At 37.1% G+C, this 14,497-nt stretch overlaps 1 protein-coding gene across 2 annotated transcripts in view; it reads right to left on the bottom strand.

Moving 5' to 3' along the window:
* LOC106868125 (uncharacterized) overlaps positions 1–14,497 on the bottom strand; it is a 48,361-nt gene that overhangs the window by 11,164 nt on the left and 22,700 nt on the right. The window contains exons 1-2 of one of the 2 annotated variants that reach the window (XM_014913256.2): positions 9,437–9,652; positions 1,172–1,220 (exon numbers count right to left, since the gene is read on the bottom strand). The gene's annotated coding sequence lies outside the window, so the exon portion shown is untranslated. Of the gene's footprint in view, positions 1–1,171; positions 1,221–9,436; positions 9,653–14,497 lie in introns of those variants that run through there. The other variant, XM_014913257.2, reaches the window with a different exon arrangement.

Here is a 14,497-nt window from a genome sequence, read left to right as displayed (position 1 = left end):
GCGGAAGCTATCGACTACCTCTAGTTTTTCACCCTGGAATGAGATAGAAGTTGTTTCCTGTTTGTTTACAGTCTTTATTGCACCTGAACATCTGCCACAAACAAAAACTAACTTGCTAGTTAACCTGCCTTTGATGTTGCTGCACCTCTTATGTGTCCATAGCTTGCACCGGGTACATCTTATAGAGTTACTACCTACTCCTTTTCTACATACTGAGCAGGGCCATCTACCTGAAGGGGTTTGTGTTTTATCTACCTTCCTACTTATTAAGATTTTGGTTTTAGCTAGGTTGACTCTAAGGCCCTTCAATTCTAGACCTTGCTTCCACACCTGAAACTTCTCCTCTAGTTCTGATAGTGAAGCTAGGTATACTATACTACTAAAAGGTATACTACATCAGGTATACTATACTACTAAAAAAAAAAATAAGTGTGCTATTCAAAAAGTCTTACAGGCTGCAGTTTGTCCATGACTGTTCTTTGTAGAGTTGAAATAATTATGTGCTAATGGGACTATCTCTGATGCTTTCAACCATTTCTTGAGCACACCAAGTATCAGTTATGCTCTTTACACTCTTTCTCAGGGACAATTATGATCTTCTGGCCATCATCTCCAGCACTGTCCACTCATTCATAGATGATGCCATTCCTAATGTCCTGCACACAAGCATCAAGCACTTCATGCCCTGTACACAAGCGTGAAGCATCATCCGCCTGTAACCTGGATATCTTAAACCATACTTGTACAACCTTCATGAACAAAAACCTCACAACATTAAGACACAACCATTGTACACATCAAAGAAACAGTCAAATACCTCAAACTCTAGCCAAGGGCAACATGCAACTACAACCTTAAAAGTTGCTACAAATGTAAGGCATGATAACCACTGATGATCTCCTATGGTGATCTCATATTACAATACAAATAACAGCATCATAAACATTGGACTTCCTCTTCAGCAGCAATTTATTCTGACCTCATCCTGTTGCCTCTAGCAACATATCTAGAAATAGCACTTTCCTACACTCTCTACTCTTCTTCCATACTTGTTGAAATCATTCATTAAAGGATATGCAAACAGACTATTTAAATTATGATAAACACACATAATTTCAAACGATATTTAGTGAGTTTTAAAGCATTAAAAGAAATAGTTTTAATACATTACCTTCAATAAACTTCAGCAATCTAACAGTATTTTATAGTCCATAGCACAACTGAAAATAAACAATGTAAATAATCAGATTAATAATAATGGTGATGATGATGATGGTGATAATAATGATAATAATGGACCTAGTGGTGGTGGACAAGGTGCACCACATATGCTATATAGTTGACGTTGCATGCCCCTTTGACCCACGAATAGTCATATAACCTTCTTAAGTACAAAATAGCCTGGCTATAGAAAATGAAGAAGGTGAAGATAGTGCCAATTATTGTTGGGTCCTTGGTAACAGTATCAGAAGGCATCAAGAGGAATATAAAGGAAATTGGAATAGAATGCCCAGTAGAACTGTTACAAAAGGGTTTCCCTCTTGGCACTGCCAGAATAATCAGGAAAGTATTAGCTCAAAAGAATGAATGGTATTTTACCATAGGTTGCAGGTAGTAAGCCCACTACACATACAAGACTCCAGGAGTTCCAACCAAACCTGTGATAAAGAGATAATGGTATAAAAGATGGGCTACAGCAAATATTCTGCTCAATACCAGATTTGCTTGACCTTAACTAGTTGAACATGTCCCTTAGTGGCTGATGATATGTGCATCTCTGATCATGAGCAGAAGTAGTTGGGGAACATCATAACCATGTATTGAAAGGAATTATTTGGGGTTTGAATAATTCACCTCTGGAAGCATGGGTGTTTTGTTCATCATTTTGAGCAGGATTGGCTACTCAACCTGAAGAAAATTCTAACTGGGCCCCATCTGCAAGGTCATGCACTGTTTATCTTGACATGAGATCACCATGTCGTGCACATATGGTTGTGATGCATGTGCTTGATGTACCCTTATCAGATGGGTATTCATGATGGTAATATTGAGCTTCGTATATTTGCACCCCAGTGTCACTTTGGTGGTATGCGCTGCTCTCTCACTCGATAATAATAATCCTTTCTGCTATAGGTACAGGGTCTGAAATTTGTGGGGAGGGGACTGGTCAATTACATTGATCTCAGTGCTCAATTGGTACTTAATTTATCAACCCTGTAAGGATGAAAGGCAAAGTTGACCTTGGCGGAATTTGAACTCAGAATGTGATGATGGATAAAATACCGTTAAGCACTCTGCCTGGCATTCTAACGATTCTGCCAGCTTGCTGCCTTAATAATAATAATAATAATAATAATAATAATAAAACCAAAACTGCTGACAAATGGTATAAGCACCATCCTGGAGCTGTAACTGAGGAAGAAAATGTAACGATTCTTTGAAGCTTTCCAGTACATACAGACTGGACCATCAAAGCTAATAAACTGGACATTGTTGTGAAAGACCAAAACAATGAAGTTTGTTTATTGATCAACATGAGCATTCCTTGTGATTATAATATCTCAGCAAAAGAATTTGACAAGTTCAGAAAATATAAAAACTTGCTCATTGTACTCAGAAAAAGTGGAGTATCTCAAGATGATTACAATACCAGTGATTGTAGGGAGCACTTGGAATGATGAAAAAAAGGAACTGAATATTATTTGAGAATGATCTCTGGTTTACCATCCAGGCAAGAAGTGCAAAAGATTGTTTTGACTAGTATATCACACGTACTGAGAAGAGCATTGTTGCTGTGAATTTTCTTTCTATTTCCCCCTCTTTTTTCTGTTATCTTTTCTTCCATTTTCTACTTTTTCTTTTCGCATTAGTCTAAGCTTTGCCCATTGCATCTTTCATTACCATTCTGTGGCATGGTTTTCAGACACATTATCCATTCATATTATATGGTTTTGGCTAGCAAGGGAATCTCCACATAATTGCTAAAAATCTGCTAAAAATAACAACCAAATATTCATCAAGTTACACCATGTAATCAAATAAATAAATAAATAAATAGAAAGAATGGGTGCTTCAGATAATGTAATCCCAGATATACCATGTCTGAAAATAAGAATACTTATGATTATGTCTGAAATTTGGACACTGTGTTTTCCAGCATACAAATCAACATAGTATATAATGTAATCAAATATTTAGCTTCATTATGTTATATATAAGTCAACACAACAGTTTTGTAGCTTTCTAAACTCAAATCTCATGCATTAAAGCTATTACTAGATCTTTGTTAGAAGACATTAAGACAAAAGTAAAATGAAGTGGGATTGAACCCAGGACCACATATTTGTGAAGCAAACTTATTAACCATGCCTGCAATATCTTAAATTGAAATTAAGACTCAGTGAAACTAATGAGTTTGTATCATTTGAAATAATGACAGTCAAACAGCACAAGCATGGCTGTGTGGTAAGAAGATTGCTTCCCAACTACATGGTCTCTAGTTCAGTCCTATTGCGTGACACCTTAGGCCAGTGTCTTCAACTATAGCCCTTTGCTATGTGAGTGAGGGTTATAGTTGAGCCTTGTGAGTAGATAGGTAGATGGAAACTGGAAGAAGTCAATTGTATGTGTGTGTTCCTGTGTGTCACTGTCTTCTTGCCTTGAAATCATGTGATAGTTGTAAATGAATGTCACCACCATAGAAAGCAGTGTCCTTCATTTCCAATCTTCCATCAAAGCATGTTTGGCCAAGGGGAAATATTACCTTACAGGTGAGGATTGGTGATAGGAAGGAAATCTGCCACAATAAATTCTGTCGGACCAATGAAGCAAAGAAATGTGGACTTATGATGATGACGAATCTCATGATTGATTGGATTATAGAAACACTACATTCATATATATATATATATATATATATATATATATATATATATATATATATATAGTTGAAATTTACAGAAAAACAAAAGACGAAGACAGGTGTATAAACAACAAACAGGAATATTAGTTTAACACTCGGGAAGGTGAGAAAGTCTTTTACGTTTTGAGCCTACACTCTTCAACAGAAAGGAACACGAGATAAACACACACACACACACACACATATATATAAAACACTTGAATAAGAAAGCGACTTCACTTAATGAATGTATCTGCAGCAAATCAGTCCTCAAAATACCTATCTTTATCAAAACTACACCTACAGGAGGTATTAATTTTAGAATTCAAGGAAATGAAAAGCTCATCAATTTTACTGTGTTACATATAGTTTCAACAGTTAATTGTAGTCCCATATGGTCCCCCACTTACAGTTAGACAGACTGGTTGTTGAAAGTTTTGACCACTGATATATAATAATACTCACAACAGGATATAAAAACAACTGACTTGGTTTTTAGCCACTCATCACTTGAAAAAACACATAATAAATACAAACTTATATCACTATCATCATCTTTTAATGTCCATGTTCCATGCTGGCATAGGTTGGACAGTTTGATAGAAACCAAGGGGTCCAAGGGCTGGATTGTGCTCCAGTGTCTGCTTTGACATAATTTCAATGGTTGGATGCCCTTCTACTTTACAGTGTGTTCTGGATGCATTTTTCATAAGGTTGTCATGCAGCTTGCAAGACTATGAGCCTCAAGTGGAGTGGCTTTATGCCAGGAATCGAATGGTGAAAGCATGAGAGGAGAGACCAGAGTAGAATAGGGATCCTGCTGTTGATGAGTTACATGACTAGTCATTTTTTAGACTAGAGGGTGGGAGTGATTGGATGGTACTGCAAAGAGATAAAAACAGTGGTAATGAGATAAAGATCAACTCAAAACTTATAGATGCAGCCATGGCTATGTGGTTAAAAAGTTCACTTTTCTACTATAGTCTGAAGCTGCCCAATGCTTTGTGAGTGAATTTGGTAGATGGAAACTGTAAAAGTCCATAGAGATATATGTTATTGTGTGTCAGTGTGCATTTGTGTGAGTGTGTGTGTGTATGTATGCTTGTGCATGTACGTCTGTTTAAATGTTTTACATTCTGTGCTTCAGACGAAGATTACTGGGTTAGGTATGGTGACATTTGGGACATTTCCATTTCAACAAATCATCTGGTAGCTCTGCACATCTAAAAATAGGCATAAACTCCTTTACTTGAAAGATGGCTAAGGGTTAACAATGGGAAGGGTAAATGGCTGTAAAACAATGCTTCAGTAACATATAACCACCTCACCCATGCTAACATGGAAGACTAGATGTCAAACTAACAAATAAAATAATAATGGTTTCAAATTTTGCCACAAGGGCAGCAATTTTGGTGGGAGGGGATGAGTCAATTACATTGACTCCAGTGTTCAACTGGTAATTATTTTATCGACCCTGAAAGGATGAAAGGCAAAGTCAATCTTGGTGGAATTTGAACTCAGAATGTTAAAGATGGGTGAAATGCTGCTAAGCATTTGCCCGGTGTGCTAACTATTCTGCTAGCTTGCTGCCAAATAATAATAATAATAATAATAATAATAACAAATGGTATAAAAGATGGGCTATAGCAAATATTCTGCTCAATACCACAGATTTGCTTGTCAGTTGCTTGACCTTAACCAGTTGAGCATGTCCCTTGGTGGCTGACGATATGTGCATCTCTGATCATGAGTAGAAGTACTGGGGGAGCATCAAAGCCTGTGTTGAGAGGAATTCTTTGGGTTTGGATAATTCACCTTTGGAAACATGGGTGTTTTGCTCAACATCCTTAAACAAACATTATTCAGGGACCTTTTGAGTGGGATGGGGCTACTCGACCTGAAGAAAATTCTAACTGGGCCCCACCTGCAAGGTCATGCGCTGTTTATCTTGATATGAGCTCACCATGTCGTGCACATATGGTTGTGATGCATGTGCCTGGTATACCCTGATCAGACAGGTAGTCACGATGGGTATAATGGGCTTCATATATTTTACCCCAGTATCACTTTGATGGCATGCACTGCTCTTTCACCCTATAATAATAATAAAATCCTTTTTTATATCGGCAGGAATAAGATGATCCAAATGTGTTCGTTTCTTTAATTTCATTCTCTGTATTGCTCTCCAAATTTCCATAGGGAAAGTAAAATACTCCCAAATAAACTTAGCTATGGAAGAAATGTTGCTGGTAAATGCAAATTTATTTGCTGTAGCTGGGGCCAGTGACCCCTAGCTGGCTCCTGTGCCAATGGCATGTAAAAAGCACTATCCGAACATGGTCAATGCTGGCTCCTGCACCGGTGGCATGTAAAAAGCACCATACGAACCTCATGGAGGTGATCACAAAGGACCAGGATGACTAGCAATAAATGGTTCTCAAGAAGACATGCCCATCTAGGTGAAACTGAGTTCTGGTAGAGCTGTGCGCATGTGTATGTGTACATATATATATATAATATATGCATGCACATCTGAGCCCTTCCTTCATCAATTTCCTTCTCTTCAAGACATCCCCATCACCCATTACATCCTTTAACAGCATCTCTTCCTTGACACCACTTACTTCTTTTACTACCCAGCACCAATTCACTTGTTATCCACTCTTCATCTATCAATATTGTTCTCTTCACCCATACTTTCATTGGTCACACACCCCACTGATCTCCCTTTTCACCACCACGTCTCTTACCTTTTGCATGCACAACACCTGTCTCTCTCTTCCCAACCAGCTCCTGTATACTTTTATTAATACCAATCTCCTTGCATAAAGTCGTTCCTCGGGGCTCATAATCTTGCAAACTGCATGGCAGTCTTACTAATGAAGGTTGCACATGAAAAGCAACCAGTATACACTGTAGAGTGGTTAGTATTAGGAAGGGCATCCAGCCTAAGAAACCGTGCCAAAGTAGAGACAGGAACATGATTCAGTCCTTGGGGCCACTGGATCCAGTCAAATCGTCCAACTTATGCTAGTGTGGAACACGGACGTTAAATGTTTCAAACCATACCAACGCAGGAGAGAGAGAGAGAGAGAGAGAGAGAGAGAGAGAGAGAGAGAGAGAGAGAGAGAGAGAGAGAGAGAGAGAGAGAGAAGCAAGGAAACTGACATACGGAGCATTTGCACAAAATCAACACGGTCGTGCACAGTTGGCTTGCTCCACGCGATTCACGGAACAATGTCTGACTCAACGGCCTTCAACTGTTCTAGGCATTCCCAGACTGGTGCTAAGCTAGACAATGGTGCTACCTTCCGACTTGGATCCCACCAGATTGGACCACCGTGAAGGTAAACAATCCCACAGGATGACCTGCTTTCGTACTCCGCAGTCGCTGACAACTAAAAGTGGGAGGCAGAATTCTAGCCGTCGAGTACCGCAATGAGGACCGAGGAAAGCAAGCGATGCATGCAGTATGGCTACTAGGCATATATCTTCGAACAGGGTAGAGCTGGAGACTAGCTTCGCTGGTAAATCGCCGAAGATTTTTTATTAACGTCATCGGGCAAAGGTAGTTAAGCGACGGGTGAAGAGGTTTTATGACTGAGATAGAGTATTAGGAATTGATTTGGCAGTTGTCCGTAATAATATTTTGTATTTCAGTGTGTTGTTCGATAGAGGAGAAGAATAACGACAAATTCTAATTTTGTTTTTTTGAAAAAAGTAAATTGTTAGTACCATTCTTAAAAAATTATTATGCGGGAATTTTTTTTAAGTACACCTATACAATGTAAACATGAATTAGTTTACACCTATTTTACACTCATGTAAACATGAGTTATTTGATATGCTACTTTAGATTAGACTTCTTTGCTGAGGTAATTCATTCTTACGATAGAGCATGTTGTCCGAAGAATTTGGACTTGAAACATGTGGTCATCATTTTAAAAATAAATGTGGAGATTTGAATAGAAAGTATGCTTACATAAAGTCCCTACCCCCGCCTCGCATTAGAATTTATATGGATAGACAGTAGTGAGCTGAAACAATTATAAAGTTTCTAAGCTAAATGAGGTTTACTTTCCTTTTTTTACTTTTAAAGGAAATGAAAAGGGAAAAAAAAAAAAAAAAAAAAAAGGATCGGTAATATATCAGAAGAGCAAATTCAGTTCAACTATTTGAAGCACCTTCCCGCCTCATATAAAAAGGTCTTGTGATCAGCGAAAGGAAATGATTACTGGGGAGAGGTAGAAAATGATGAACAAGTACATTTCGGAGAAAATATATATAATGTATATGTAAACAGCGATTTTGCGAAGAAAAATCGTATTTGTTTTAGCGTTAAAGTATATAAACTAGTAAATATAACTTGGAATTTTATGATTTAAAAAAAAATGAAAGAAAAAGATATCACGAGAGAAAGGATTGATTATATTCATGAGAATGTCTTCTGAAGAATCGCTTGAAATATTGTTACAAGTGATTTATTTAAATGATCGAAATCATTAAGCTAATATGCTAAAGTACAGAGGGAGAAATTATCTCCCATTTATTAATGTAGAGAAAAAATCATACGGAAACAATACTGCTTAAATAACAGAAATGAGGCGCATTTAACGTAATGTAGTTTCCTCAAATACTCAGATGGATACAAGATGGGTCAAAAGATTTAAACCGAGTTTAATAACAAAAGAAAATAATTACGGCTACATATATATGTAAATAAATAAATATATATATGTATGTTGTGGAAAATGTGTTATTATTAGCGTAATTAAAAATGAAAATAAAAACAATTTGAAAACCAATGTCCACTGCGCATATTTTAGTTTAGGCGAATGTTTTTCATTAAAACTTTACCGCCTACGAAAAAGTGTTAGCTTAAAATTTTTCTTCAGAATGATGATCTGCAGATAAGAAAATAGGGTTGAGGACAGAGGAATAAGAAACAAAACAAAATTTGTATGGAAGAGATCTTCAATTATTATATAAATGAAACTAACGTTGGTGAAAAAAAATCTAATACATTCGTATCAAACTATATCTATATATATATATTTATATATATATAATTAGAGACACCTACGTAGTTTGCTATTAAATGATGCAAGTCCATTTAATGCGAATATGTGCTCCAATGTAGTCACAAGATTATTTTATCAATTTACTCTCATGATTAAATAATGTGTCGAATGTGAAAAGACAATCAATAAAGTTTATCACTATTATTATTTATCATAATATCACGAGTTGAACGTGAATCTAGCTATATTAAAATTCGCCAACAGTGCATTTATATCACTTAAAAAAAGAAAAATATGAAATAGTTAACGTAACTAAGCTTGTTAGTGGACAGTTAATAAAGAAACAAACAAGCGAAACTGTTTATTAGTATAACAGACAAACAATAAATAAATATAAGAGCATAAAAGGATACGAAATATTTTAATTAGTGGGAAAATTTAGTATCAACAATCTAAAGCAAAGACAGCGATCACAAAAGAACAGAGGGTCAAAGCATAAAGTAACGTGACTTACGTGTGCTTCAGTGGATATCTTAATATATTTAAATAAGACTTTGATAAAGGTCTTGGTCGTACATAATGAAAATATAGAGATGTACTGATCATTTTCATCTAATTTATTTACATTATCCAAAGCTAAACCAAATAACATGGGAATTTCCCATATTCTAAAGTACTCCCCACCACTCTCTTTCTCTTACCTCTACGGTGATAAGCAAAAAAGGCAACCCTATTTGATTTAGTTCCATTTAAATAATAGTAATATTAATGGGGATTTCTGGAGCAGTCATTCAGTGAAATATTTTACGGGAGACTTTTTGTCAATTAAATCGATTCTAACACTTGACTAATATTTATTTATTGACCTCAGAACGATGAAAGCGAAGGACGACCCCGGTGGGATTTGAACTCAGATTGTAAAGGGACGTAACTAAGTGTACGATTCGGAAACCACCGCCCACAAATAGAAATGATTTTTAACAAAGGCATATGGACTGTACTCTTTTGAAAAATAGAGTTAATTAAAGCTGGCAGTAATTGACTGCTACTTTTTATTATCTACTCCAAGGGGATTTGAAATCAGAATGTAAAGCGACGTATCTGGATACAGTTCTAGTCCATTTGTAACTTATGTAACAGTTTTGATTTTCGTTTGACATCTATTGATTTAACTTTCTTGCACTCCAATATTTTTTTTAAAAATCGTCCCTTTCATTTTTTACACTTTTACTCCATGGTTATCTATTAATACTACAGAGTCACCATATTTTGATCTGCCTGTCAAAAAATCATCAAATTACATCCCACTGATTAAAAAAGGTCAGGATACGTTCAATAATACAGTGCCACATAATTGAGAAAAAAAAAAGAAAAGATAGAACCTGATCATTGTTAAAATACATAACTTAGGGGATTAATCGACAACAAAATGACATTGAGAAGATACAACATTTCTTAGAAAAATTTAAGATAACAGACAACCTTTCTTTAAAAACAAACCTTAACCTTTCTTTAAAAACAAACCTTAACCTTTCTTTAAAAACAAGATGGAAACAAGAAGATATAGTTTAAAGACCTTTAGGCATTTATAAGATCTAAATAAATAGAATAGTGAAATTTACTGCTAAACATTTATATATGATCGAAATAAAAGTATAAAGGCAAAGCAGTTTAGAAGAAAAGAGACAAAAGAAAAAAATAATTGAGGTTTGAATTTGGATTAGGCTCTATTTTTGTCCCACTCTTTATTGACACTGCCTCTACATACATGCAAATACACACCGTGGACGGGCCACCAGAATAGACCGTGTCTTCTCGAACTAAAACTTACTAAATCAAAAAGGAAATCATTTCCGATTCATTCTATAAATGCCCAGTTTATGAATGAAATTCAGAGTATAATTATCTTTAATTCTTTTAATGTTTCTGTCATTGGATTGCAACCATACTAGGGCACTGTCTTAAAGGGTTTTAGCTGAACAAATCAACCCTAGCACTTATATATTTAAAGCCTGGTACATATTTTACCACTCCCTTATGCCAAACCGCTAAGTTACAGGGACGTAAACAAACCAACACCAGTTATCAAGCGGTGGTGGGGAACAACACACACACTCAACCTACACACAGAGATAAAGGCTTTGGTCGCCCCTGAGGCCTTGGTAGAAGATACCTTCCTGGTAAATTAATATGATGTTCCTTCGAAATATGCAGATTCCCAGGTCCCCACTAGGTGAAAAAGCGACAGTTAATTGAGCCATTTAACTTTAATGCAACCTCATCACTCCAAACTATCTTTATTGGAAAGTGTGCATCTTCAAGGCATCTTTGTAACACTCACAAAACTTCACTTTGCAGACCGGATTATCATCATTGAGTCCATAGACTATTCTTGGATTGTAACTTTTCTAGTGATAGCACTTCAAAATGCGATGGACTCTTGATTTTGAAATTCCTATCTCACAGCTTGTTTGTCGTACAGATTTTTTAAAACTCTGGCATTACGTTTCTAGTATCCTTTATTGATTAATGGGGCTCGTCGATGTTCGCAAGCTTTCGGGATGTTTCTTGTAAACATTCTGGAGTGTTCTATCTGCTTCAAACCTATCTCTAATTCTAGTGATAGTAAATCGCGCCGTTGGATCCGTTCGAGACTCACTCCTAAACTGTTTTTACACTTCGACTGCGTTTTCAAACTTCCAGTTGCACATTAGGACAATTTTCAGTTCTTAAATGCTTAGTCTGACTCTCGTTATTATTTCAAAGGTCTTAAATCTAAATAAAAATGGAAACGGAGTTATTGGCTGTTAACATGTGTATATACTATTTTTGAGACACCATATATGTATACATACATACATACATACATACAGACAGACAGACAGACAAGCGTGGTACTCCGTCGGAGTAACGACGAGTGTTTCAGTTGACCCGAGCAACGGAACAGCTTGCTTGTGAAATTAACGTGCAAGTGGCTGAGTACTCTACAGATTCGCGTATCCTTAACATAGTTCTCACAGAAATTCAGCATGACGCAGAATGTAACAAGGTCGACCCCCTTTTTAAATACAGGTACAACTCATTTTTACAGGCTGAGTGAACTGGAGCAACGTGAAATAAAATATCTGATTCAAGGACACAATGCGTCGCTGGGTATTGAACTCACAACCTTACGATCGTGAGCCGATTACCATAAACATTAAGCCATACATACATACATACATACGTACAAGATAGATATATAAAATGTATGTATAACACGCGTGCGCGCATACACACGAACGCCCGTCCGCGCCCGCGCCCGCGCACTTTCTTCCTTTCCTTTTACGTCCACATTTCCATGTAGAATACGTTGAGCAAATACTTATTAATAAGGTACTGACATATAGACAGGTGCCCTTGTTTGTTACAAACCATTATCTACTTTTTAAATAAAGAAGTTTTAGTCTCCTCATCTTTGAAAATCCATTGCAAGAGAATGATATTTTGACAAATAATGTAAGCCAACACCATTGGTTTTTTAGTTCAATGCTTTCATAGAAAGCATAGAGAGTAAATATTCATATAGATTCCCACCACCACAGACGTACGAAGATCGGCTGAAAAGTTCATAGGCTGACCAAAATACTCTCATGGAATTTGACCAAATGAGGTTTATTTTTCAACATAGTCCTGCTTGCGGTTTACACTTTTCCATTGGTGTTGCAGTGCTTGAATCCCATTGATGAAGAAGCTTTCATCCTGTTACTCAGAAAAGTCATCAACAGTAGATACGATGTCATCATCACTGCGATACTGGTTCCTAGCGAAAGGGTTTTTTTTTTAATGTTGGGGAACAGATGACAGTCAGATGGGGCCAAATAAGGAGAATAAGTACGATGATCAACCAGTTCAAAGCCATATTCACGCACAGCAGCCATTGAAACCAAGAACTTGTGTGTGGGAACCTTCTCCAGATGAAACAAGACCCATTTCGTCAGTTTTCCTGGGCGTTTGGTCTTGATAGCCTTTCGTAACTGCCTCAGCAATTTGGCATAGTACTTGCCATTGATGGTGTAGCCCTTTTGAACTTTTGAAGATAGTCAAATAAACATTGCTTTTTGATCCTCAAAAGCTGAGGCCATCACCTTCCCTGCAGATGAAACAACCTTGGCCTTCTATGGAGCTGGTTAGAAGGGAAGCTTCCACCTCATCGATCATCTCTTTTCTGTGGCTCAAAAGGATCAAGCCAACACTCATCATGGGTTAGGAATCGTTTAAGGAAACCAGCTGGATCTGCACCAGACAATGTCAGATTTTCCTGTAATGTGATCAGCCTGGTGCGCTTTTGATTAGGTGTCAGAAGAGGTGGCACCTACGGAGCAGAAACTTTGGTCATGACGAGTTCATTGTGCAGAATATTCTCAACTCTCTCACGTTATGCTAATAGCATTGTGATTTACTGTCAGTCGTCTGTCATTCATCACCATGTGGTGAACACGATCAATGTTTTTCTCAGTGGTGACAGTAGCAGGGATCATGTTCAAGACCTTCCCTCTTCGTCTTAAATTCAGCTACCCACTTTTGCACTGTTGATAAAACTGGAGCGTCATCCCCTAACTCAGCAACCATGTTAGCATGAACGTCGTAGGGGGCTAAACCATTTTTCTGCTGGTACTTAATAATACTACGTGCCAAATTTTGCCCATTTGAAAGTAAAGTCGCTACAAGTTACTTTTGAAGTCTTCTTTGAACAGCCAGATGTCAGATCATCTGGAAAGAAACAACGCAGTTATTAATAAGTAGAGTTGAAATGAATGTATGTAAGATTTCACAGCTCGCGCATCACTGCTTTATAGTCAGCCTATGAACTTTTCAGCCCACCCTTGTAAATTCATATGCACAAGTACATACATGCATTCTCTCTCTCCATCTATCAGTCTATCTATGTGTCTGTCTGTCTGTCCGTCCGTCTGCCTGTCTGTCTGTCGGCCTGTCTGTCTTTACCTATTTCTAATGTCATACAAGCAGGAGAACCCAGTCATGGCGGTCAGACAATTTCTGCCTGCGACCACATCACCCCTAACATCTGGCCACTTAACTCACCAAATTGCAGCCCCCTTGATTATTATGTGTGGGGCGCAGTTGAGCAAAAGACCAACAAAACTAACTCCTTGTAACACCAAACGTGTACTGAAGGCAAGGATTATGATAGCATTTACCAACTTAAGCAAAGAGACCGCCCAGAAGAGTTGCAGAATATTCCGAAGTCATGTGGAGGCCGTGGTTGAAGCCAATGGCAATTTTATTGAATAAATTTACTCTTTAGTATTTCAAGATGCTTTTTTGTAATTTTGGTAAATATATCTGTTAAAATGAGCTGTCAGTGCCCTTTGCATTTTTCAATGCAAGAACCCTATTAAGCATGCTACTGATCAGATGACGAATATTCTCTTGAGGAATTTCTTGCCAAGTTTTATGCAGTAATCTCAAAAGATCTGGCTGTGGGGATACTTTCTTGTTATTTTTACACAGTATCTTGTCCATTATGGCTAAGAGGTTTTCAATAGGGTTCATATCTGGTGACTGGCTTGGC

The sequence above is a fragment of the Octopus bimaculoides genome, chromosome 4, assembly GCF_001194135.2.
Source record: "Octopus bimaculoides isolate UCB-OBI-ISO-001 chromosome 4, ASM119413v2, whole genome shotgun sequence".
Classification (NCBI taxonomy): Eukaryota; Metazoa; Mollusca; class Cephalopoda; order Octopoda; family Octopodidae; genus Octopus; species Octopus bimaculoides.
Note: the sequence above shows the minus strand (reverse complement) of the source record. Positions and strands in the feature narration are given on the sequence as shown.